The sequence below is a fragment of the Rhinichthys klamathensis genome, unplaced genomic scaffold (genome assembly GCF_029890125.1).
Source record: "Rhinichthys klamathensis goyatoka isolate OS25496 unplaced genomic scaffold, OSU_Roscu_1.1 h1tg000502l_1, whole genome shotgun sequence".
NCBI classification, from domain to species: domain Eukaryota; kingdom Metazoa; phylum Chordata; class Actinopteri; order Cypriniformes; family Leuciscidae; genus Rhinichthys; species Rhinichthys klamathensis.
The window spans coordinates 69,406-94,032 of NW_026606983.1; the positions used below are offsets into that span (position 1 = coordinate 69,406).

The 24,627-nt window shown below is 37.6% G+C and overlaps 1 long non-coding RNA gene across 3 annotated transcripts in view; it reads right to left on the minus strand.

The window, feature by feature from the left end:
• The window catches only part of LOC130072677 (uncharacterized), a 79,322-nt gene that overhangs the window by 10,522 nt on the left and 44,173 nt on the right, over positions 1-24,627 (minus strand). For 2 of the 3 annotated variants that reach the window (XR_008804152.1, XR_008804151.1), the window contains exons 1-2: positions 15,827-15,957; positions 2,290-2,455 (exon numbers count right to left, since the gene is read on the minus strand). This is a non-coding gene — a long non-coding RNA (uncharacterized LOC130072677). Of the gene's footprint in view, positions 1-2,289; positions 2,456-15,826; positions 15,958-24,627 lie in introns of those variants that run through there. The other variant, XR_008804153.1, reaches the window with a different exon arrangement.

Sequence of the window (24,627 nt, forward strand, 5' to 3'; positions counted from 1 at the left end):
CCCTTGGTTGTTTCTGAAATAATGCTGTTTTCAGTAGTTAGACTTTTTCAGGCTCTTCTGGGATGGGCCTGTGGAAATTCTGGAGAGCTTTTGGGACCATAAGTCTAAATGTTATGAACTTTGCCTTTTGACCATGCTGTGAAACACCACACAAACAAAAGGAAACTCACTTTGTAATTCTGGTGACCTTAGACCTAGCAACCTACATACTGTGCATAATAACAAACAATCAAATAAATGCAAAGTACATGTAATAATATTTTACATGCCTCTGGCTTATATTGATTGCGCGAAAGAGGCACAGTACTTAAACAGAATTATTCTACCCGATCTTCCAAGGTTCTGTGATTCCCCTTAAATTAAAACATGTAATCTTTAAACTGTTTTTAAAAAAACAAACAAAAAAACAATAACATTTTCAATTCCACCACAATGACAGGCTGTCATTAGCAAGACCTTGTGATGTCAATACAACAGGAAGACAAGAAAACGAGTTTTGAATAAGCCCTTGAATTAAGAGTTACCTGATGAATAAGTCTTAGCAAACAGAAAATTATTTACACTATGAAAACAACTTTTGCATCACAGCTGTAAAGTGGACGCTTTGAACAGCACAAGGACATAATCTAACAAGAATAATGCGGGCCAAAGAAAAAGGAGAGTGTTCTGACACTGGTTTTCTGGAGTGAGTAAGAAAGACAGGGAAGAAGAACGTGGAGAAGGCGTGCTGGGTCTGGGCGGTGTTCGGCTAAGGCGAGATGATGAATCATGCTGAGTTGGACAATTGAGACACTGAGAAAAAGGCATAAAGTCCTGAGGAGAGAAGTCTGTCGGTCCAGCGTCCTTCATTCCTAAAGTACTATAGACTGTTATCAGCTAACCAAGGTTTCTCTGAGGATGCAAAAGGAGAAACTTTTTTAAGAAATACATTGAAATATGAAATCAAATGATCATGGGATATTGAAGAATTTTCTGACGTGACACTGTTCATCAATAACACCAGTGGTTGTATATCTTTTACTTCTTTTGAACTCATCGTGTTCTCAATGAGAAGGCGTCAAAAATGAGGGGGGATGGCGATATACAAACAAAAGTCCCAATCACTGAGGTAGTGCCTCCATTGCTCTATGACTGGCCAATTACTCTGTCAATATGATAATGTTGTTGCTAAAATCGAACTGAATGGGTCAAACCGGTGGAAATGGACAGACTGATTGCAACGTGAACATCACTCTAACAATTAAATAATTGTAGTGATGTCTGAATCAAAATAAACTTGAAATGACAAAACACAAAATTACACTGCAGCTTGGTGAAATTAAAGATGTAACTTTTTATTAACAAAGAAATGGCTACACGGATAAAGCGTTTTACTGCAGTATTGTAGTACTCATAATTGTACTTGACTATTGACTATTAAATATATAAATTATATATAAACCAATAAACGTATAATAAACATGTAAAACTATAGATAGATAGATCATTAAATTAATCATTATGGCAGTGTTGAATATACTTATTTAAATTACTTTTCACTGTTTTCAAATAAAAAAACGAAAAACGTATGCGTTTTGGCCGTTCATTTACACGACAACAGCGTTTTAGCAGCCTGAAAACACAAGCTTTTGAAATCGGGGTTCAAAGTGCAAGTTTTCGAAAACAATACTGTTATTGTCTCCATGTAAACAACAGAAATGGGAATTTGTGAAAACGGCGACTCCACACGCATGCGTATTACGTATTCAGTCTTTAGGCGCGCAATATGCTTCTTTACAAAATGACATCGCCAACTACTGGCCTGGCATGCATAATACAGCGTTTTTAGTCTTTTTTGTGGATTCTTGTGAACGGGGATTGTTTTGACAATGTTGTCATCTGTGCGCGAAAAAAACCAAAGGAAAAACTACTCCGTTGACATCGTTGTCGTGTGAACATACCCAAAAATGATCTAAACCTTATAGAGGGAAATTTCCCTTATTTCCATCACACCACTGCTGCTTACCATACAAGACACGACAGAAAAAGAAAGTTAGGAAAAGTGTCACTTTGTTGCACTTTAGATGACATTGTTCAATTCTGTAGAACAGTCACGGACGCATGGACATGGCTCTCATGCTGAGGTTTCATAATGGACACACAAAAGAGGAAACCCTGTTGAGAAAGGTCTATACCAGAACTCTACTCCCCCTTTTAGAGATAGAGGGAATGGGATGAGGAGAAAAAAAATGAGAGTGTTTATTCTCAGCGGTGCTTTGCTAATGAAAGAGTGCATTCTTGTTTTCTTACTGTGTCATTGCGGTTGTGGCGTTGTCATGCTCTTTCTTTTTCCACGTCTGTTTGGCGACCCTCTATGAAGCATCACCCGAATTGGTGACAAGGACTGAAGATAAAGCCTCCATAAATGTTCAGTAAATCATCTCCTGACCTTTCCTGGCATCGCACACATCGGCACCTGAAATGTTAAAGACAAAAGGAAGATTGAAACTTCCAGTGGCGTGATGAAGTACAGTCACAAGTCTCCCTCCTCCTCCTCCTCCGATCCCGTAATCTCTCTTCCTCTCCGTCCAAGTACGTCGTCTTTTCTTCCTGTCCCCTTACCTGCCTGGCTGTGTGGACGCGTAGGGTGGCGGACATTTTGCATATGCGATCCATCATAGGGGCAGGATTAATGTTGTTTGCTGGCTCCCAAACACAGCTTGTGGTGCACTGTGGGCGACAGGAAACTTGGCCAAGTCTGGCTGCCGCACTGCTGGGTGGAAAATTAACCCTTGGTGGCGGGAGGCTGGAGGCCGTAGCTCAGGTGTCCTTACATATGTTTGCGGTGTCAGGACAAGCCCGGCTCCGGGGCCCCCTGCAGGGAAAGAGCACTACCAGTGAGCCCGCGTCAGAGGCCCGGAAGGGGGAGAAGGGGGAGAAGGGGGAGAGGGATGCGCCTTGGCACTGAGCGCAGCCAATATGCTTCGCTTTTTAAGGCCTCTTTGGCTCAGAAGAGTGGAGGCGCTGATAGTTAATCATATGTGTATGAAACAGGTTTATTCGGATGTTTATTGTCATGTCATTTCGGAAGAGAGGACGAGAGAGAAAAGGAGGTCCAGTCCCTGCTGGGACACAGGTGTCTTTGTATCTCCTGCTATGCTCACTCAGAAGATCGCACAGTGGGATTATCACGCCGAATTGCCAATTCCATAATTATGGCCCAGCTTCTCGTAAAAACACAGAGAATTAGAAACACCCTCATGCATAGCTTTCTCTGCAAATAACATATTATTCATTTGAGAAATTGCAAAGACCTGGTTAGGGTTTTGATGTGGTATGAAATTATTATGTTTTTTGACCAGCATAAATAGACTTCCAATTTGGATACGGCAAAAATTACAGAGCGAAAATGGAGAGATAAAGATAGAATGTGTAACTCGAGGGGCTGAATGAACAATATCCACAGCTGTCGTCATTGCGTTGACCTTTACTGTGGCCCACGGTGACCCGTGGTTCTGCATTTAAACTTTTAAATTGTAAACTTGAACCTTGGCATTTCCAAGCCTCTGTGCAGGGGTGTTATCTTACGGGAAAGTGACAGTTCGCAAAACGTAACCAGGAGCGGGCTTCTGTCAGCCTTCTTGAACAAAGCTGGAAAAGAGAGAGAGGACATCTACGACTGGATGTCTTTCATAATCACATTTTCCTGAAACTAGGCTCTGTCTTACATAGAAAAGCTGTGATGCTCTGTCAAAGCGGAGTTACTGTGGGTCAAGTGTTTGGCGGATGATAGAGGAGCTGGATGTTCTCTGCTCGTGACTGCTTAGCTTGACTTCTTCCTGTGCTCTGATCCAAACTCCACCAATCAGTGGATCTGTGTCGCCCTGCTCCGGAGAACCGTGCAAAGGACGGAAATAAAGAAATAAGAAAGAATCGCCCTGAGGCTACATCCAACACCTCCACCACACTCCCCATCATTTACAGTTGAGGTTTGAAGTTGAACTCTATAATAGAAATACGCCTATGAAGAGAAACAGAAGTAACTGAGAAAGACAGAAAGATAGAAAAGCAGAACAGGGCCAGTCTTTCCTACAAGTGAAATATACAATAAGTGATATAGTTTTTTTTTGTTTTTTTTTAGCAAGGATGCATTAAATTGATCAACAGTTTTCTTTATTTTTATTTTTTATATATATATATATAAAAATGCCTTTACGGTCTGATATGGGAAAAGGGAGAAGAGCGAGTTTGGCAAAAGGCGGACTCGAACTCGGGTCGATCACATCAAAAGCTACTTTCACGCGACATACTCCTTACAGTCTGCGCCACTGCAAACATTGAATGGAGCGTGTCTTTTTTAATCTTGTGTGGCCCAACCAGATATTGGTGGGAGGAGTTAGTGTAAAAAGCCTTTGCCAACAAGACAGGCTATTTACAATTAGTGTAAATAGACACTGTTAAGTTTTTATCAACTTAACGGTTACAAAGCTTATTGTAGCTTTGTGGGCACTCAGTTTTTACTGTCATTACTGTCAATATATTTGGCAAAAAGCTTGCGTTAAAAAAGACAAAGTGTTACACACAGGCTGTATTGCTAGACTAAAGGCCTGTTCAAACCAAGAACCATAACTATATAAAAAAAGTGTTTTTTATTTATTTTATTTAAACGCTGCACTGAAGACTGGAGTAATGGCTGCTGAAAATTCGGTTTTGCCATCAAAATAATAAACTATATATATTATATATTAATTAATATTTCTTGTATTTTTCCTTATTTAAAATAAGGTATTTTCACCAAATAGCCTGTGTTGGAATTGATTTGTTATTAAAATTATGTGATAAAATGTCTGTTCTGTATTTTGTTCAATTATTATTATTATTATTATTTTTTTTGACAGTGAGAAATAAACAACTGCTACTACATTTTAAAATATTTAATTGGACATGGTTTGGTAAACAAAATTTTTACATAGGCTCAACAACATTTTATTTCTGATTGAGCCAGTATAAACAAACTGTTGCCACAATTAATATATCCAATTCAATTCACAGAAATTCAATTAGGCCAATTGAAAAATGTAAATGTGACCAGTATAAAATATATAGCCCTATAATTTATTAATTTTATGGCATATATATATATATATATATATAATATATATATTGTATATTCAGGTATAAAGTAACAATTTTTGTTTTTTCCCCTGTATTTTTGATCAAAACTATTTTTTTTCAGGGTCTAATATGATGATGTTATGGCCATTTTTTCATTGGTCTGGCCTGAGGTCCCACAAACCCACAGGCCAGCCTTGAGTAAGAGAGAGAGAAGTAAAAAATAAAAAACGAGAAGGAAGAGAGTAACAGAGAGAGAAAGCAATAGTCTTTGAGCAATATGCTGACCCGTGAGACAGTGCTGGAGATGGTTGTCCCAGAGAGCGAGATAAAAGCTACATTACATGAAATTAATGGAGGCTGTGTGAGCTGTACATGAATCACTGTTTCAACACTATGAAACAAGTACAAAGCCATGAAGAAGTCTAACCACAGCTTCAAAGGTCTGCCATTTAGTCAGTCAGAACAGGTCTGACAGAGGGAAGAGGGGGTTTAGATGAGCAGTTGAGCGAAAGAGTGTAAAACGAAGGTATATAGCCTACCTTATTCACAGCAGCGCCAACATTGATTTTAACGGGAATGAAAGCAAGGTTGTGAGGGATAGACATACATTTCTTCAGTGGGTTTTACGGTTATTTAATGTGTTTTTGAATTGTTCTGATGACGAAACACAGCAAAAATATCTTTCCAAGAAATTTCAGTAGACAAAAAACTCCCGACAATATGAGCTGTGTAAAATTATAACAAGTGATCTAGGAGCTTTACACAGCTTTTTACATCGGATGCCATTGAAAACACGGCAAGTCTATCCCTCACATCCTCGCTTTCATACCTGTCATGGCGCTGCTCTGAATAAGGTCTATGAGAAGGATAATACAAGACAAGGACTACGAGAAAGGCACCGTCTGGGAGAAAGAAGAAAAGGTATTGAATCGAATGAAGGGGAGCAGATGAGCATTTGTGCAGCTTGCGTTTCTTCTCTGAGGTGATATCAAACGTGGTTTAATGAAAGTTAAGTAGTTTCTGTGGAGTGCACAGGCCGGAACAGATGAGATCAGGGTGCGGAAACTGTCAGTGCCATTGTTGCGGGTGCACACCGTCCCCATGTCTGAAAAGAAAAAAGAAAAAAAAAAGAATTGTATGCAGTGTCGATACAAACCACCCACTGTATGCGCCCTGTTGACTCATAAAAAAGATGGGGAGTTTTTTTCTTTCCCGCTCCTGCCTTTTTTCTACACTTGGCATGGTCGTTTTGCAAATACATCATTGTAATTTGAAAGTGGCAAGAGGAGATTTATGACAGAATAAGTGGCCTTTTCTGCTGGAATTTATAACGCAGTGGAAAGTGAGTATGTGCGGTTGGGAAGAAGGAGCCGAGAGGATGCTGTTAAGGATGTTTGAATATCTGGACTGTTAAAAACACTGAAGTGTCTCTGCACCTCTTTGATATGAGAGGATTCTGATCTCTTCAATCACTTCCTTTGCAGACAGAAACAGACAGATTCCTAAAATCGTTCCTCCCACCTTTTGTTCCTTACTGCTGTCTCTTCTTCCCCTGTGGATGCTTTAAAGAGACATCATTTCCTCTCTGTATACATCTCTCCCACCTCTAGCCAACACAATGTCCTAACCAGACCTGACACAAAGCAAAAAACTCTAAATGAGAGTTTTGTCCTGAACAGCCATGACCCTGACAAGTGGCAGGACATTTTGGTGGTCGCACATAGATGCCGTAACTGCTACAGGGTTCTAAAAAGAATATTTCTCAATTAACATCTTCTATATATTAAATCATTTTATATTATACCACAATTATTAATTAATAATTGCTCTATATCCTAACATAATATATTTTATAGCATACTGTACACAAAAAGTGTGGGTTTGGAAAGATTTTTATAATGTTTTTGAAAGTATCTTATGTTCACCATCACCACTAATGTGAAGACAGTAAAAACAGAAATATTGTGAAATATTATTACAAATCCTATATATTTTAAAATGTAATTTATTTGTGTGATGGCAATTTCGAATCTGCTGATTTGGTGATCAAGAAGCATTTCTTATTATTTATCAGAGCTATGTTGCTTAATATTTTTGTAGAAACAGTGATACATTTTTTTCATGTATTTTTTATTTTTATGAATTGAAAGTTCAAAAGAACAGCATTTATTTGGATTAGAAAACTTTTGTAACATTTATAAATGTCTTTAATGTCACTTTTGATAATTTAATTGCTGAATAAAAGTGTAGTTTCTTTAAAACAAAACAAAACAAATTACTGATCCCAGACTTTTAAATGGTAATGTATTGCTATTATTTTATAGTAGATGTTTTACCAGTGCTGGCAAAATCGTCCAACAAAATGTGTCCTGACCATGTGATATTTTGTTGGAAGTTCAGTTGTGTTGGTGTCACCCTGGATAGCCCCGCCCACTGAGAAATCTCATTGATCCAAAATCTTGTTCCATATAACTATCCACCTTTTTCCTGGCGCGCATACTGCGTTTTAGATTCAGGAGAATAACGTAACGCTTGGTATTTTAATGTGACATGCAACAAGAATATCTATAGCAAGAGCTGTTTTCAGTCGCTGCATTCTTTTCCGCTTGTTTTTTAATTTTTTGTAAAAAAAATTTGACTTTGTATTCCGCTGTAACAGCATGAAAAAGACAACATATACAGACTACATTTGTGGTCCGTTCTCCCGATTCATTTTATGATATATCTCATGAATTATTCAAAGAAATGTTCTCTTTTTCTCACTAAATCCTCACGTTTCTTTCCAGGTGTGTCTCCCCTTTTCACGTCTAATCCCTATTAGCAGTGTTTACTATAATATTTCTAAAGCAGTTAATACTTATTGTCTGTCAAAATTACAGAAATCCCTTTCAAACATTATCACTCAATGTTCCAGTTAATGAAAATTTTTGATTAAGGCAACATGATACATACGTATAGTATTACTACAGTGAAATTTCACACGTCTGTAATATTGCTGCGGAAATAATTGATCTTTTGGTGTTATTCATAGTCTGTTGTAATACTTTGTTAATGCTTTTCCACGTTTAAATTTCCTTTTAATGTTCATCTCAACTTTATGTCGAGATTTCAAATCACAACTTCCACCCAGTAAACCAACTGCCAGTGAGATGGATGGTAATACTAGCGTTGGTGTGAACACACAATTCTGTTCTGGTGGAAGAAAAAGGCACACAGCTTACACATTAATTAGATAAATGACAACCAAAAAGGAACTGCTGCAAGTACAGTGAACTTTGGTGAATAAGAGTAGGATAGAGAAGAAGCAATGAGAGGGGCAGTTAGTTGAGATGATACAGTCTCTGGTCAGTCACGTGTTGGTGTGGGAGAGGAAGAGTGAGTCACAGTGTGATATGGCACCTGGGTGCACTAATTAATGCACAGTTCCAGTGGCTGAACATTTAACCTCCTCTTGCATGTATCACCCAGTGGCTCCTCTCACTTCCACAACAATAAACACAAACAAACCATTAGAGACGGTCAGTGGCTCAGGCATTCACCATACGCAGTTTCTTTACAACAAGGGACCTCAGCATGAAATGATCACAACACACATACCATAACTCCAGCAGGATTTTTTTTTCACGGGTGGATTGCAGATGCTTAAAAAATCCACATAATATAGCAGGGCGATCTTATTCAGAGCTGGCTTTAAATATACAATCGGGGAATAGCGATGAACAGGAATATGATGCTTGAAGGCCGGTTACACAAGTGCTTCTTCTGTCACCCTAAAGCGCTCTATCAAGTAGGTCAAAGGTCAACTGAAAGGCATGACAGGAAAAGAGAAAATAGCACTGAGATGTTCTCATTTTGAAAAGAGGCTCAGAGATGCAGAGGTCGCCCCGGGGCGAGGCTGTGGCTTTCTGATCTGCCTTGTGACTGGTGCTGAGGCCTTTCACATGATTCAACCCCAGCCTAACCTTGTCATCATTAAGGTCAGGGTTATTTATCTGTTCATTTCTCCAATACAGAAACAGCCGGGCATCACAGAGAGGTCATGTGTGGTCATAGACCCTGTGAGGAAATTATGAAACATGGAGAGAATGCGAATCATTCTTCTTGAATGGCTACACGGAGTTAATGGACATCTAAATTCGCTTAGTGTTTAACCCTTTAAGTGTCACCCCCCTTTTTTTGAATATACATGAAAATGCACATTTCGAACTTAAATGGTTGTAATTCAAGAATGCTTTGGAATATAGACGTAAGATTGGTCTTGTTTTAAAGAAGACATTTGGCAGATTTTTGTAGAAGTGAAATAAATTAAGAAAGTGAAACAGAAAAAAAGTTATAGAAGTTTGAGTTTATGAAAATGTACAATGTAAAAAATTTAATTATTCATATTTTATATAAAATACATATTTTTAAAACCTGGGCGACTGTAAAACGGCAAAAAAATCAAAGCCAAAAATCTGAACAAGTTGTGTTTCAAATTTTAGGTTGATATCTCAAAAAATGAGCTTTCAGTAAGATTTTGTTTGGGCGCAGTACCAAACTTTTTCACTAGGTCACAACCAGACTCCATTACTGCCCATATAAGGGCGCCTCCATTTCCATATGTGTTTTGAGTGAAAGGAACCATTATTTCCACAATTTTCATACAATTTATGAAGTAGACATCCTATTCAGAAGTAATATGAGAAATTTGGCAGATTTTGATATGATTTCAACCTCTAAGAAACATAAAAAGAACACGCATGTGCATTTTAGCTTCCTGCCACATCATATAATTTTTTTCTTTATATAAAAAAAAAAAATTCAGACCTTTTTTTTTTAAATAATTGAATTGATGCTATCTTTTGAACTCTTGGCATGAAAACAAACTGAGGTTTCTACCCTTCTTTCATGATTTTTCATGTTCATCACTATTTCAAAATAAAGGTCTAAGAGTATGAAAATATTATTGTTGCAAATTGATAAATTACGGCTCCTCTGTAATTTATTTTAAAAATATATCACCAAATATGGAAACTAGAGATTGTAAGCTTTCAAATGATATATAGTTTGTCAAGATTAGTTTAGGTTTAGTATGGGATATTACTGTTTTAAAAATGTAAAGGATTTGGGCCCACCGGTGGGCCCGTGACACTTAAGGGGTTAAACTGATATTTTTTATTTTTTTATTATTTGAACATATCGTAAACATCAAATGGCTTGAAATCAAATTCATAAACAACTGATGCCATAATTTACATTAACATAATTTATTCCTGAGTACTGGTACAAATCAGGCTACAGAACAGAAAAGGTTGTATATGAAGGAATTATCTTGGGTTAATCTGTTCAGCATGTTTAAATCTACTGTATGTTTGGATGCAATCTGCCACCTTCCTTTTCTTAATTGCCTTGCCTATAATGTTGTTCAACACCTTCAGATACAAAAACAATGTGCCATAAATACTGACAAATTTAGCATTCACTTGAATGAATCACAATCATCTTCTTCAACCTAGCGTATTTTCCGCTGGTGCAGAGTCTGCTTGTCGGATCATCGCTTGGGTGTAATTTGGCGAACTTCATAATATCCGCTTCGATCTTATCCTGTCATCTTTACCACGGCTGTCCGCATGGGTGTTTGCCATCCACCATAAAGTGGACGGTGCCTTGTGCCGCTCATAGGACGTGCCCATGCAATGCGGAATGCCCTTTTGGCACCGAATTGTATCATTACAGCAGTGGTCAAAGAGTGACACACCAGCAATCCAGCACAGCATGCCAGCATTCGACTCCATGCAACACAATCAACTTGAATCACAATGAGTGAATTAATTGAGATTGTCAAAATAGGCTATCCCAAATAAATTCTTTACAATTTGCATGAAAGAGTTCATTTCCAAAGGATCATGAGACACTGAAGACTGCAGTAAAGGCTGCTGGAAATTCAGCTTTGTCATCACAGGAGTAAATTACATTTTAAAATATATTGATGTTTTAAATGAACAAATAACTATATTTCTTAATATGACCAATTTTACAGTATTTTTGATCAAATAAATGCAGCCTTTGTGAGCATAAGAGACAAAAACGTGAAAAAAAAAATATCTTATCTGATATAGGGCTAAAGAAACATCCATGTTGTAATATGGTATATCCAACTGTTATCCCTGATAATAATCTATTCTAATGAGAAGACACTCTTACTAATGTCATTGCTCTGAGTTCAGCTCCACTGCTTTACATTAGGCCTGATCCTCAAGCATAATAATCCTGTCTTGCTCTTAAAAATCTAAAACACACAAACTGCCAAAGTCATTTGAAAAAAAAGAAAAAAACCTTAATTAAGTTCATCTGTGCAAACATTAACCTTGTAAGAGGCTAAAGAGAAGGAAGGAATGAAAGAAAGTATGTATGAGAGAGAGAAATTCTATGGATGGAGAGAGATCGGAGGAAGGTTAATGAAGGAGGGCGAAGTTGTGTTTGCTTAGACCTTTGCGACAGAGACGGAGGAGGGGGGCAAAGGATATCTTTCACGGAGAACCGCACACACGTCCCTCGGTTTTACCCGAAGTACTGCACAAACAGGATCCAAATGACAAGGTGACACTGGGAATACACTACTACGTGACCGCCGCTGGAATTGCCTTCATCCGTTTAAGATGACTGCAGCCACTGTGGACACTGTCGTACCATTAGAGAGATCTGGAGAATAAGCCACGGAGATAGCAGAGATTATCACGGCCTGTGTGTTCAAAGCCCTCCCAAGGGCACAATGACAAGCCACACCGCTGAGACTACAACAGGAAGAAATCTGATGATGCATTATTAAACTGCTCATCATTATGTTACTGCTGTTGCTAAATTGTGCAACATTTAAAGGAGTAGTTCACACAAAAATGAAAACCCTGTCAGGATCAAGGCCTGTCAAATTCCAACAAAAAAAAGACAATAAAAGCACCTCTACACTCTATGATTTGTGAAATGACCTTTTTATTTTATTTGTATTGGGGAACTGTCCCTACTGCGGATGTAATATTTAAATTTGGATGAGTTCAACATCCTTCTCATTCTGCTTATTTGTTTGCTTTACCTGTCCATGTGGTCTTTGGTCCACCTAAAGTAAAATGTATACTGCATTACCATCTGCTCCCTCTCTCTCCTTGTTAAGGTAAAATAAATGAATGAACGACTGAATGCTAGATTTATGTAAGGACACTTTTATGTCTATGGGTGGTTTCACACTTTAATTAGTCTCAACAATAAAATAAGGAGCAGAAGTCTTTTCAGTGTGTGATGTGCCAGGAAACCTTTTCAGTTTTTTTTTTTTCAAATTACATTATATGTTGCGGGTCAATTTGACCCGTTTCGATTTTCTAGTTGTTGGAAATACTGGTTAACCTTTGTTTTTTGTCTTGATATTTTGTGACTTTTTTTCATTTATCACGATGAACATGCATGCAAAGTTTCAACATGCTGATGTGTTTTGACATATACAAACAAAATTACTGTTACGTTCGTGATGTTCGCGGGTCAATTTGACCCTCATAGGCAGCCATTCAAAAGCAACTGTACAGACACAAAATAAAAACATTTATTATCTGTATGTAAGGGCACTTCAACTCCAGTTCTAACATGCAAGTGTATCTAAAAGTGCTCTAACCCTAACCAAACACACTTGAAAAAGCTAAAATCACAGTGTTTAGAATTATTTACAAATTACAGATTAAAATCTTTGTCAGACACAGATAGTAAAATAAGCTCTCATTTCAATATTCAAGATATCTAAAATAACTAGCTTTTAACCAAAACTTTTATGTAGGATTTTCAAAGGCAGCTTCACAGAGCCAAAACATAAATTAAAAACGTTTATTTGATGTATGTTTATGTTATGTTTGGTTTCTCACTTCCCTGTGAGTGAATAATGAAACTAGGGAACTAGGGCTTAGGAAACTAGGGAAAGTTAACTTAGGAAAATTAAAAATGTTCATTATACAGCAAAATTGTATTGTTCAGTTACGATGTTCAAAGCATAAAATGTAAAAAAAAAAAAAAAAAAAATTATATATATATATATACATGCAAATAAAGTCAGTACACTGTTTATTTTCCAATTTTGTCAAAAAGTGGTTTAAAAACATTTTTATAAATCATATTTTCAGATATAATGTTTTTGTAATGTTTGACAAATGTTGATATTAAAAGTTTACAGTTTGTATCTAAATCTTTGTTGTTTTTCATAGTGTGATTTTTGAGGAATTGTATTGAATCCAATTAGGGTCAATTTGACCCGCTCCATAAAGGGTGTACACAGAATTCGAACAGTGCACAAGGGTTAAATAACATCGTTCAATGTGAGTGTCAGAAAGGTCAACAGCCACAAGGCATTGTACATGTGTTCAAATGTTTCGCATTTATACGCATGTGTTTTTTATTCAAAGCATCTTAGAGGCTTTTGCTGCATGGACCCAGTTCGGTTCATTTGGGTCTGCACCAGCAAACTGCACCCGGGTCCACATGAAAAGGTGTTCTGGGGTATGGGTCATCTCACCTTTAGTACGGTTCACAATTGAAGAAAAAAAAAAGCCTTGCAGTGCATTTAAGGTATATGTTTTATCATTTCATGTGCTTCCTAGGAATCAAAACAATGACCTTTGCGTTGCCAGTTGAGCTACACTGCAGCAGCACATAACATATGTTGTAATATGCTAACAGGAAGAAAGCTTTGACTGGATGTTTTGAGGGCCCAGTAGAGCATGTGATGTACCCTGTTTGACAGCCCAAAGCTCCTTTTATGGGTTTTGGCCATTTTGGCTGTTGTGAGACAGTTAAGATGATATGTTATGTCTCCCGGCAGATCCACCTTTGGCTGAGTGAGATCTGAGCTAGCCAGGACCACACGGGAGATGACATTTCCATTTCTGTTTAGATAGAGGTGTGGTAGACACATGTCTCTCTACCTGATCGAACTGATAGACAGAAATATATTCATCACTCTCTGCCCTGCTGTTTTCTCTAACAGAATTTGATTTTTACAGCCCTCCAATTAAGAAATGATTACATATTTATTTGAACCCCCCCCCCCCTGACAAATATGATTATTTAGTTTGGCTGATGAATATATTAACTGTGCATTGATCAACTCTGCTCTCTAGTGCACCGTGGAGAAACATTACCCTTCTTGGCGAGCTTTTCAACTACCATGGCCTTCATACCAACACACACAAACACACACATAGACTGTGTCACTATAAGGCCAGCGGTGCAGGGGTTAACGCTGCTGAGAGCTTTTGCCCAGTGGATTGTTTATCGACTGAAAGAGAAGGTCTTCTTTCTCTGGGCCAGTTAAGTCAGCCCCCCTTTTGTTTGACGCTGCCCATTTGAGGAAAGCTTATCCCTGACCTTCTGCCGCCGAGACTGATGACAAGGACAACGCGCACTAACCTTGACATTCAGTGGGCTAAATGGCTTTTTCCACTAGCAGTCAGCAAACCAGAAGACAGGCAGCAAGAGGCCAAAAACTAATGAATCTGTACCAGAAAAAAACTTAGCAAAGCCACATTCTTTAAAGGAGTAGTTTTTTACAAAAGAAGTGACACGTATACGGTACGTGCATATGTCTCTGCGCAGTTAAGTGAGTCAGTACACGCCCCTGGGGGAAAAAGTCTATGGAAAAGGGGTTAACACGCTAGTGACTGTATTAGAGACAGTGGGACATTTGCATAGAAATGTGACTGTATGGCACTTTTATACATTCAACATTTGTGCTCCATTGCATTTAAACAAATTGGGCCATGCAGCATATTGAAACACAACATAACAGTTGTTAGATCATGATAACAAAAAGAGGGATCAAAACGGTACAACAATTACACACATTAAAACATACCAGAATGGAGACAAACCGAATGCGAGGTTGATAAAGCAATGACTAACAATGGTAAAACAATGGTTAACAATATCCAACAACATCAATTAATCAACTGTTAAAACAGCATAGACATGCTTGAAGAAACTACAGTACCATTCAAAACTCACCCATGCTGCATTTATTTGATCATGAATACTGTAAAAACAGTAATATTGTGAAATATTATTACAAATTAAAATAACTGTTGTCTATTTTAATATATTTACAAAGTGTAATTTTTTTCCAGTGATTGAAAAATATCAATATTGAAAATCAATATTGAGATCGTTAATATCAATGTTGAAAACAGTGTTTGTTGAACAATTTATATTTTTGTTGAATTTTTGATGAATCCTTTGATGAATATAAAGTTCAAAAGAACAGCATTTATTTGAAATATAATACTTTTGTAACACGTCGCTTTTGGCCAATTTAAATGCATCCTTTTAATCCATCCTTGCTAAATAAAAGTATTAATAAAGACAAGAACTTTTATGCTAAATGTAAGCAGGTATGATGTCAGTCAAAATAATGCATTATGGGACTGTATTGCATAAGGTAGTTAGCTAAACAAACTGTAACCAAACCAGTGCCCAGATACACACAAGCATGAGTCCACACACACACGCACTCGCGCACACACACACGCAAACACGCACACACAAAAAAACAAACAAACAAGCAACAAATGCAGTAAACACCCCCAACCCAAAGTCACAGGGAAATACTATCTCGGGGGGAGTTTTCAGGAGAGCTCTGCTTTATGACTGCTGTTGTCAGAGCACTTAGCGCCATGTCCTTTGTTTCTAATGAGATAAGACAGTGTCAGATGGATACAGTACTAACCTTTCTGCTTGTTTACAGTGCAGAAGAACAGGATGGGGGGGTGACCTCTCTAAAGTTTATGGTCCAGCTTGCCAGACAGCTCTGTTTCTAATGAGAGGCCTTGTGGGAGCGTGTCACAGCGCCTCTGCTTGGCACACTGAGAGTGTTCACAAACAGGAGAGAGAGAGAGAGAGAGAGAGAGAGAGAGAGAGAGAGAGAGAGAGAGAGAGAGAGAGAGAGAGTTGGCTATTTTGTTCTATAGGCAAACACAAACACTTACGATTTAAATCTTTAATTTTGGGGTGGTGTGTCAATGTAATGCCCTCTTTTAGTCGAATTAATAATAATAAATAAAAAAATAATAATAAAAAAAAACCTTAATTCTTTAATTTACCAACATTGAAGCAGTTTATCCAACTACTTTATAACTTTGACACAACATCTAAAAACAAGCCACTTATGGTGAAAGAAACTGAAAAAGTGAGACACAATTTTTATCATTTATATTCATGTGAGAATTCTGAGAAAAAAAAAGGAGAAAAAAATGTTTCTTGAGCAAATCATCACATTACAATGATTTCTGGAGGATCATGTGACACTGAAGACTGGAGAAATGAATTCAGTATATATATCAAATATGTGTGTGTGTGTGTGTGTGTGTGTGTGTGTGTGTGTGTGTGTGTGTGTGTGTGTTGTGTGTGTGTGTGTATTTTTTATTTGTATTCATATTTGTTATTAAATATTGTCTATCCAATGATTTACTCTTCTGCCATAAATAAATAAAATAAAATAAAATAAAATACAAAAATAAAATAAAATAAATAATCAATTTCCTAAGACCAAGGTCGCTCTACAGAGAAAGTGTAATGAAATGAAAATAATGTAACGTGTTTAAACCGATATTTGTGAGTATATGTTATTAATTTGATTGATGAATCATCATAACATTTGATTAATTAATCTTAGTATTTAAGTAGATTTACAAGCCTAAATGTGAAAAAAAGAAACTTTATTTTTTACCTTCACCTGTGAATAAAGACATTTACATAAGAAAGATGTCAACAACTTCCAGATTTTTTTTTTTTTAAGAAATCTGGAAATCATACCAGACAACATCATCTGGTTTTGATACAGTGAGGTTTACTGTCACTCCTCATCCAGCCTGCCACCCATGAAGGTGTCTGACCTTTGACCTTGGCGTTGTAGAGGACTGATAGATAGAACAGAGATCAGCTTGTGGCGAGGCAGAAGAAGACAGGGCTCTGGCAAGAGCAGAAGCAAACTGAAGCAAAATAAACACTCTCTCATATCCCTCTTCTCCTCTACTGTAACTTAATCAAGTTGCAGACAGTATGTGTATCTCTTTTTGGCAGTGTGTCTCTGTTCTATATCCGAGAGAGGCTGGGATGTCAGGGGCCAGTCTCCTCTCTTTATGAGGCCACGCTGCTACAGCCCTTCTGCACTCCAGCCCAACAGGACAGCTGCTGCACTCTCCCAAATACATCATCCTGTCCGCCAGCCGCTCCCAGGACACCCCCCCCCCCCCCCCTCCACTCCACTCCCGCTCGCCTCGCTCTCTTTCTCCTAGCACAAGGTGGGGGAAAGAGGGGGGCCAGATGTGTAGACAGAGAGTCCTTGTCCAGCAGAGGTCAATGGATCTAACAGAGCTACTTTCTGTAAGGAGCTGAAAGCCTTCTACTGCAGCTCTCCATCTCGCAACTGTCATGGGACGCCCGCGCGGAACGCTGAGTCAACCTTTCTACAGGCTGCGAAACAGTTTAGAGCGGTGGATGAAATTAAGATCACAACCTGCATCCTCCCTCGCTTGTCTCAAGGTTTTAAGGGTGGTTAACGCCAGACCCCAGGTCCACCTCCCCTGCCAAGGAGTTCTCACACTCCCCGATTCTGGATGGGAATGACACATGTACGCCATTGCGTGATAATCTGGAGTGGTTTATGCTTTCAAACGCATTTTATCTGGCTGTTTCAAAGCTGCCGCTTTCAGTAATTTGTGGACGTGTGACGAGTGAAAGGGTTAAACAATCACCTTAATGTAATCTTGTTTACTGCTCTGCCGCATGAGTAAATTATTTCACACGGGCTCCGGCCCACTCAACATATAAAAGCTGCCTTATCACTGACACGGCCATTTGCGGTGGCTTTACTGTGCAAAAATTATGAGTCATACTTTTACAGGGCTCTCCAGTTTTGACGGCCTTTTTAATCCCTGAACTCTGCTGAACTGTACATTTCCTTAATTGCGGCGCAGCTTGTAACCTCTGTAATTGGCCTCCCTCCTTTACCTCTGCTTTGAGATGTCTAGACAGAAAGGATATAAAAAAAAGTTGAGGTGAAATGCAAGAATAGAGATGGACGGAGCTAGGGAGGAAAAACAGAGAAGGATGGATTAAATTTAGAGAACACTTCTCTTGCCCAAATATAATGAGCTCCTCGTAGGGTAGAGGTATTATTTCAAGGGAAGAATAAAGGGAAAGGCTTAGTGCGATTAGGCTCCTCCTACTTTAATGTGATTTGGTTGTTGACACCTGGATTACTCCTTGATTGATTTATTGACCTGGATAGTGAGGTCCACATATTGAAATCAAATACTGCTGTTCAGTTTGTAGCCCTAAAATTTGGAAAAGTATTATGTATATATGTTCTAATGCATGTTTAGAATAGTGGTTCTCGATTTATGAGTAAAAAAAAAAAAAGTGGTTAATAAATTATTAACAGTATTTTCTCAAATGTGAACAGGGCCGCTGATAAGGGGGGATCAGGGGGGACGGGGGAAAGTTTTGGAATGGTTAGAACGATTCCAGTGGCCATGATCACATAGGGGACCCGATCTGTATTTATTCTCATGTAACAACTTATGTTTTCAGAGCACAAAACATAAACAAAATAGGAAAATCTGTTATATAATATTCACCATAGACCTTATTTTACTCACATTCTGAAAATTTCAATTCTAAAATCCCATTACAAAATCCAGAGGGAACCAGTGGTGGATTAGCCCTCCAAGTTGGTCTACAAATTGACGTCATGACTGAACAGCTTTAAAAGCTTAAATATTCATATACAATGCTTTTAGAATGGAAAATTTTACTTTTAACAGCTAAGTCAGCCTTAATGTAAGGCCCGATTAGGCTGTACTATATAAAAAAAAAAGAAAAAAAAGACCAAAATCATATGCTCTCCTCTCAATCAAATCCATTAGGTAAGTACGCACATACAAAATCAAATATCCTCAGTTTCTTTAAATGAAATAATGCTACATGTAGTCTCCTGATGTTTTTCTTTCTCTCTGGCAATGGAGTTTCTGCTAAGGGTTAGATGTGTATATGATATAAACCAGTGGCTGGGCCTGCTCTCTGACAAGGCCAGCAGTGTGTTTACCTAGTCATATTGAATCCACACACTGGCCAGAGGAGGGTCAGCAGGAGGCCAGCACATCCCACTCCACAGTCCTGCTATTCATCCCTGTCACTTACGGATAGGCCACACCCCTCACTCGGTCCTTCCTCTCTCTTTCCCAACTCTTTTATATGGAGATGGTAAGTAGAGGTCTATCTATCTATCTATATCTATCTATCTATCTATCTATCTATCTATCTATCTATCTATCTATCTATCTATCTATCTATCTATCTATCTATCTATCTATCTATCTATCTATCTATCTATCTATCGATCTGTCTGTCTGTCGACCTATATGTCTGTCTAATCTAGTGTTAACATGTTGAGTGTTTAGAGGTAGAACTAGTCTCTAGAGACTACTGGACTGGAGATAATTCTCAAATTCTCAAATTCTCAATATGTAAGAATTTTGTAATAAAATATCCAAAAATCACTTGCACAGTGTGATATATTTCCTGCAGTTGTGTACTTACAATATCCCAAAACTCTCCAAAGATTTTTTATTTCAGAGAAATTCCAATTTTAAATAAGTGGCCGTCCCGGAAAAAAATGTCGCCTGTCAATGACGCAATATCCGCGCTATCCTCGGTTTCCGTTCATACTGCCATAGCCATGACGTAACCATGGCGACAGACGTGGACAACTGCGTATGGCGTAACGTTTAGCGGCACGCGGTTCTTGTTTCTTTCAAACATAGACCATGGCAAGCAGACTTTGGGACAAACAAGGAGAACTAAATTGAGGATCAATATCAGCGTGGCGTTTTTGAGACGCCGAGAGCTCCACGTCCGCGACTAACTTGGACTTGACAGAGCTTCACGAGTCAGCTTTATTAGACAGGTGAGCAAATGTACATACAACAAATCAATGTTATATAACGTTAGCTCAACATGATGAAATGTTAGAATATGGTCAGTATGTTTTTCTAATGTTGATCTAGCTCACTGCTAGTATATAGCAAACAAACTAACACGTAGTATAACATTATAACTTTCAACACACATTTAACCCTCTGGGGACCAAGGGTTTTTTGAGGCCCTTGGGATGTTTTGACATGCACTGACATTTGTGCTTTTTTCAGTTATTTATAAACATGTTAATGGCAACGGTGTAAATTCACTCTATATAGCACAAACGGGGCTACCATAATATTTGAGCAACATGTATGTACATGTTTGTATTTTTGAGAGAATATTATTTATGCATGGTTATTTAAAAACTTAAAAATAAAAGTTTCTGAAATAAGGCCACAAAACACATATTGATTATTTATTCACAAGACTTTTGAAAATTGTATCACATAGCCTAGAATATTTGCTCCAAAACTATGTGAGAATCATCCTGACTACTCATTCAGATAAGTCAATAAAGTCTTTTATAATGTGTATGACGTGTTTAGTGTGAGAAAGCTTTATGCGAGGAGGCGTGATCTCTCATTAATATGTATGGCATTTCACACCTGAGAAAGACAAAGACCCTCCCATAATGGCCCTATTAGGTGCTATCAGGCCCTTATGAGGAGCCTTGCACAAAGAATGAGGAGATTTAAAAAAGAATGGCTTTTAGATTGTTTGGATTTATTTACAACACAACATAATCCAAAGATACACAACAAAGGACTGGTTTCTGGTTAAAATTGCTTTTTAATTATATATACACTACCGTTCAAAAGTTTGGGGTCGGTACGATTTTAAATACTTTTAAAAGAATTCTCTTCTGCTAACCATGGCTGCGCTTATTTGATTAAAAATACAACAAAAATCGGTTATAGTATTAAATATTATTCCAGTGTAAATCAGCTGTTTTCTGTGTGAATATATAGTAAAGTGTAATTTATTCCTGTGATCAAAGCTGAATTTTCAGCATCACCAGTGTCAGTGTCTTCAGTGTCAAATGATCCTTCACAAATCAGTATAATATGAGGATTTGATGCTCAAGAAACATTTATTATTATTATCAATGTTGAAACAGTTGTTGGTCTGTCAGTTGTACAGTTTTTTTTTTTTTTTTTTTAGGATTCTTTGATGAATAGGAAGTTCAAAAGACTTTTGTAACATTATAAATGTCTTTACTGTCACTTTCGATCAAATTAATTATTCCTTGATTAATAAAAGTATTGATTTCTTTCCTCCAAAAAATAAAAATAAAATTCTCACTGACCCCAAACTTTTGAACGGTAGTGTATATACACACACACACACACACACTGCTTAGAATAAGTGAAAACACCCATGCTAAAGTTGACTAAGAAGAGGAATAAAAAATCTTAATGCCTTAATTTAAAAAATGAGGAAAACTCATTGAATTATGAGTCATACTTTTACAGGGCTCTCCAGTTTTGACGGCCTTTTTAATCCCTGAACTCTGCTGAACTGTACATTTCCTTAATTGCGGCGCAGCTTGTAACCTCTGTAATTGGCCTCCCTCCTTTACCTCTGCTTTGAGATGTCTAGACAGAAAGGATATAAAAAAAAGTTGAGGTGAAATGCAAGAATAGAGATGGACGGAGCTAGGGAGGAAAAACAGAGAAGGATGGATTAAATTTAGAGAACACTTCTCTTGCCCAAATATAATGAGCTCCTCGTAGGGTAGAGGTATTATTTCAAGGGAAGAATAAAGGGAAAGGCTTAGTGCGATTAGGCTCCTCCTACTTTAATGTGATTTGGTTGTTGACACCTGGATTACTCCTTGATTGATTTATTGACCTGGATAGTGAGGTCCACATATTGAAATCAAATACTGCTGTTCAGTTTGTAGCCCTAAAATTTGGAAAAGTATTATGTATATATGTTCTAATGCATGTTTAGAATAGTGGTTCTCGATTTATGAGTAAAAAAAAAAAAAGTGGTTAATAAATTATTAACAGTATTTTCTCAAATGTGAACAGGGCCGCTGATAAGGGGGGATCAGGGGGGACGGGGGAAAGTTTTGGAATGGTTAGAACGATTCCAGTGGCCATGATCACATAGGGGACCCGATCTGTATTTATTCTCATGTAACAACTTATGTTTTCAGAGCACAAAACATAAACAAAATAGGAAAATCTGTTATATAATATTCACCATAGACCTTATTTTACTCACATTCTGAAAATTTCAATTCTAAAATCCCATTACAAAATCCAGAGGGAACCAGTGGTGGATTAGCCCTCCAAGTTGGTCTACAAATTGACGTCATGACTGAACAGCTTTAAAAGCTTAAATATTCATATACAATGCTTTTAGAATGGAAAATTTTACTTTTAACAGCTAAGTCAGCCTTAATGTAAGGCCCGATTAGGCTGTACTATATAAAAAAAAAAGAAAAAAAAGACCAAAATCATATGCTCTCCTCTCAATCAAATCCATTAGGTAAGTACGCACATACAAAATCAAATATCCTCAGTTTCTTTAAATGAAATAATGCTACATGTAGTCTCCTGATGTTTTTCTTTCTCTCTGGCAATGGAGTTTCTGCTAAGGGTTAGATGTGTATATGATATAAACCAGTGGCTGGGCCTGCTCTCTGACAAGGCCAGCAGTGTGTTTACCTAGTCATATTGAATCCACACACTGGCCAGAGGAGGGTCAGCAGGAGGCCAGCACATCCCACTCCACAGTCCTGCTATTCATCCCTGTCACTTACGGATAGGCCACACCCCTCACTCGGTCCTTCCTCTCTCTTTCCCAACTCTTTTATATGGAGATGGTAAGTAGAGGTCTATCTATCTATCTATATCTATCTATCTATCTATCTATCTATCTATCTATCTATCTATCTATCTATCTATCTATCTATCTATCTATCTATCTATCTATCTATCTATCTATCTATCTATCTATCTATCTATCTATCTATCTATCGATCTGTCTGTCTGTCGACCTATATGTCTGTCTAATCTAGTGTTAACATGTTGAGTGTTTAGAGGTAGAACTAGTCTCTAGAGACTACTGGACTGGAGATAATTCTCAAATTCTCAAATTCTCAATATGTAAGAATTTTGTAATAAAATATCCAAAAATCACTTGCACAGTGTGATATATTTCCTGCAGTTGTGTACTTACAATATCCCAAAACTCTCCAAAGATTTTTTATTTCAGAGAAATTCCAATTTTAAATAAGTGGCCGTCCCGGAAAAAAATGTCGCCTGTCAATGACGCAATATCCGCGCTATCCTCGGTTTCCGTTCATACTGCCATAGCCATGACGTAACCATGGCGACAGACGTGGACAACTGCGTATGGCGTAACGTTTTGTGCTTTTTTCAGTTATTTATAAACATGTTAATGGCAACGGTGTAAATTCACTCTATATAGCACAAACGGGGCTACCATAATATTTGAGCAACATGTATGTACATGTTTGTATTTTTGAGAGAATATTATTTATGCATGGTTATTTAAAAACTTAAAAATAAAAGTTTCTGAAATAAGGCCACAAAACACATATTGATTATTTATTCACAAGACTTTTGAAAATTGTATCACATAGCCTAGAATATTTGCTCCAAAACTATGTGAGAATCATCCTGACTACTCATTCAGATAAGTCAATAAAGTCTTTTATAATGTGTATGACGTGTTTAGTGTGAGAAAGCTTTATGCGAGGAGGCGTGATCTCTCATTAATATGTATGGCATTTCACACCTGAGAAAGACAAAGACCCTCCCATAATGGCCCTATTAGGTGCTATCAGGCCCTTATGAGGAGCCTTGCACAAAGAATGAGGAGATTTAACCTCTTAACCGTCTCCAGAGCGTCGGCGCACTGAAGCGTTTTTTTATTTATTTAGTTCAAATATACTATCAGATTTAATGTTATACCTTGACAAACTATACATCATTAAAAAGATATAAGACTCAAGATTCAGTATTTGACCACTATTGTATTCTGAGAAACTTATAGTGACAGTTATGTCTTAATTTGTGTCAGGAGTTATGAAATTAAAAAATGAGTCGTTACCTTTAATATGAATTATGAGCCTCAGCCGGTCTCATTCAGAAAAAAACTCCCGTGCGATCGTCATGACAGCGCTTGACAAAACAACGTCCCTCAGGGCTTTTAGCTCAAACATGTGCAGATTTGGAGAAATATTGATAGATTCTCATAGCTTTACATTAGACTTCTATAGACAGGAATAATATTTATTGAATTTATACCCAAATGCGTCGATGTAATCATTTTGAGCGCTGTATACTCTGTACTGTGTTATCAATTCATCCTGAAAGTGAGGGCGCTGTTTGAACAGAAGTCCATAATATATGGATCACATGAAGAAGAGCCATAATCATGTGACATTCAGGAAGTCCTGCCACAACAAAGCTATCCGAGATCGCTGTAAAGTGCAGATAAAGATGTTTTGAAGACAATAAACATGATTGCAATGATATTTGATTTACCTGTGTTCTTCGAGTCATGTCAGGT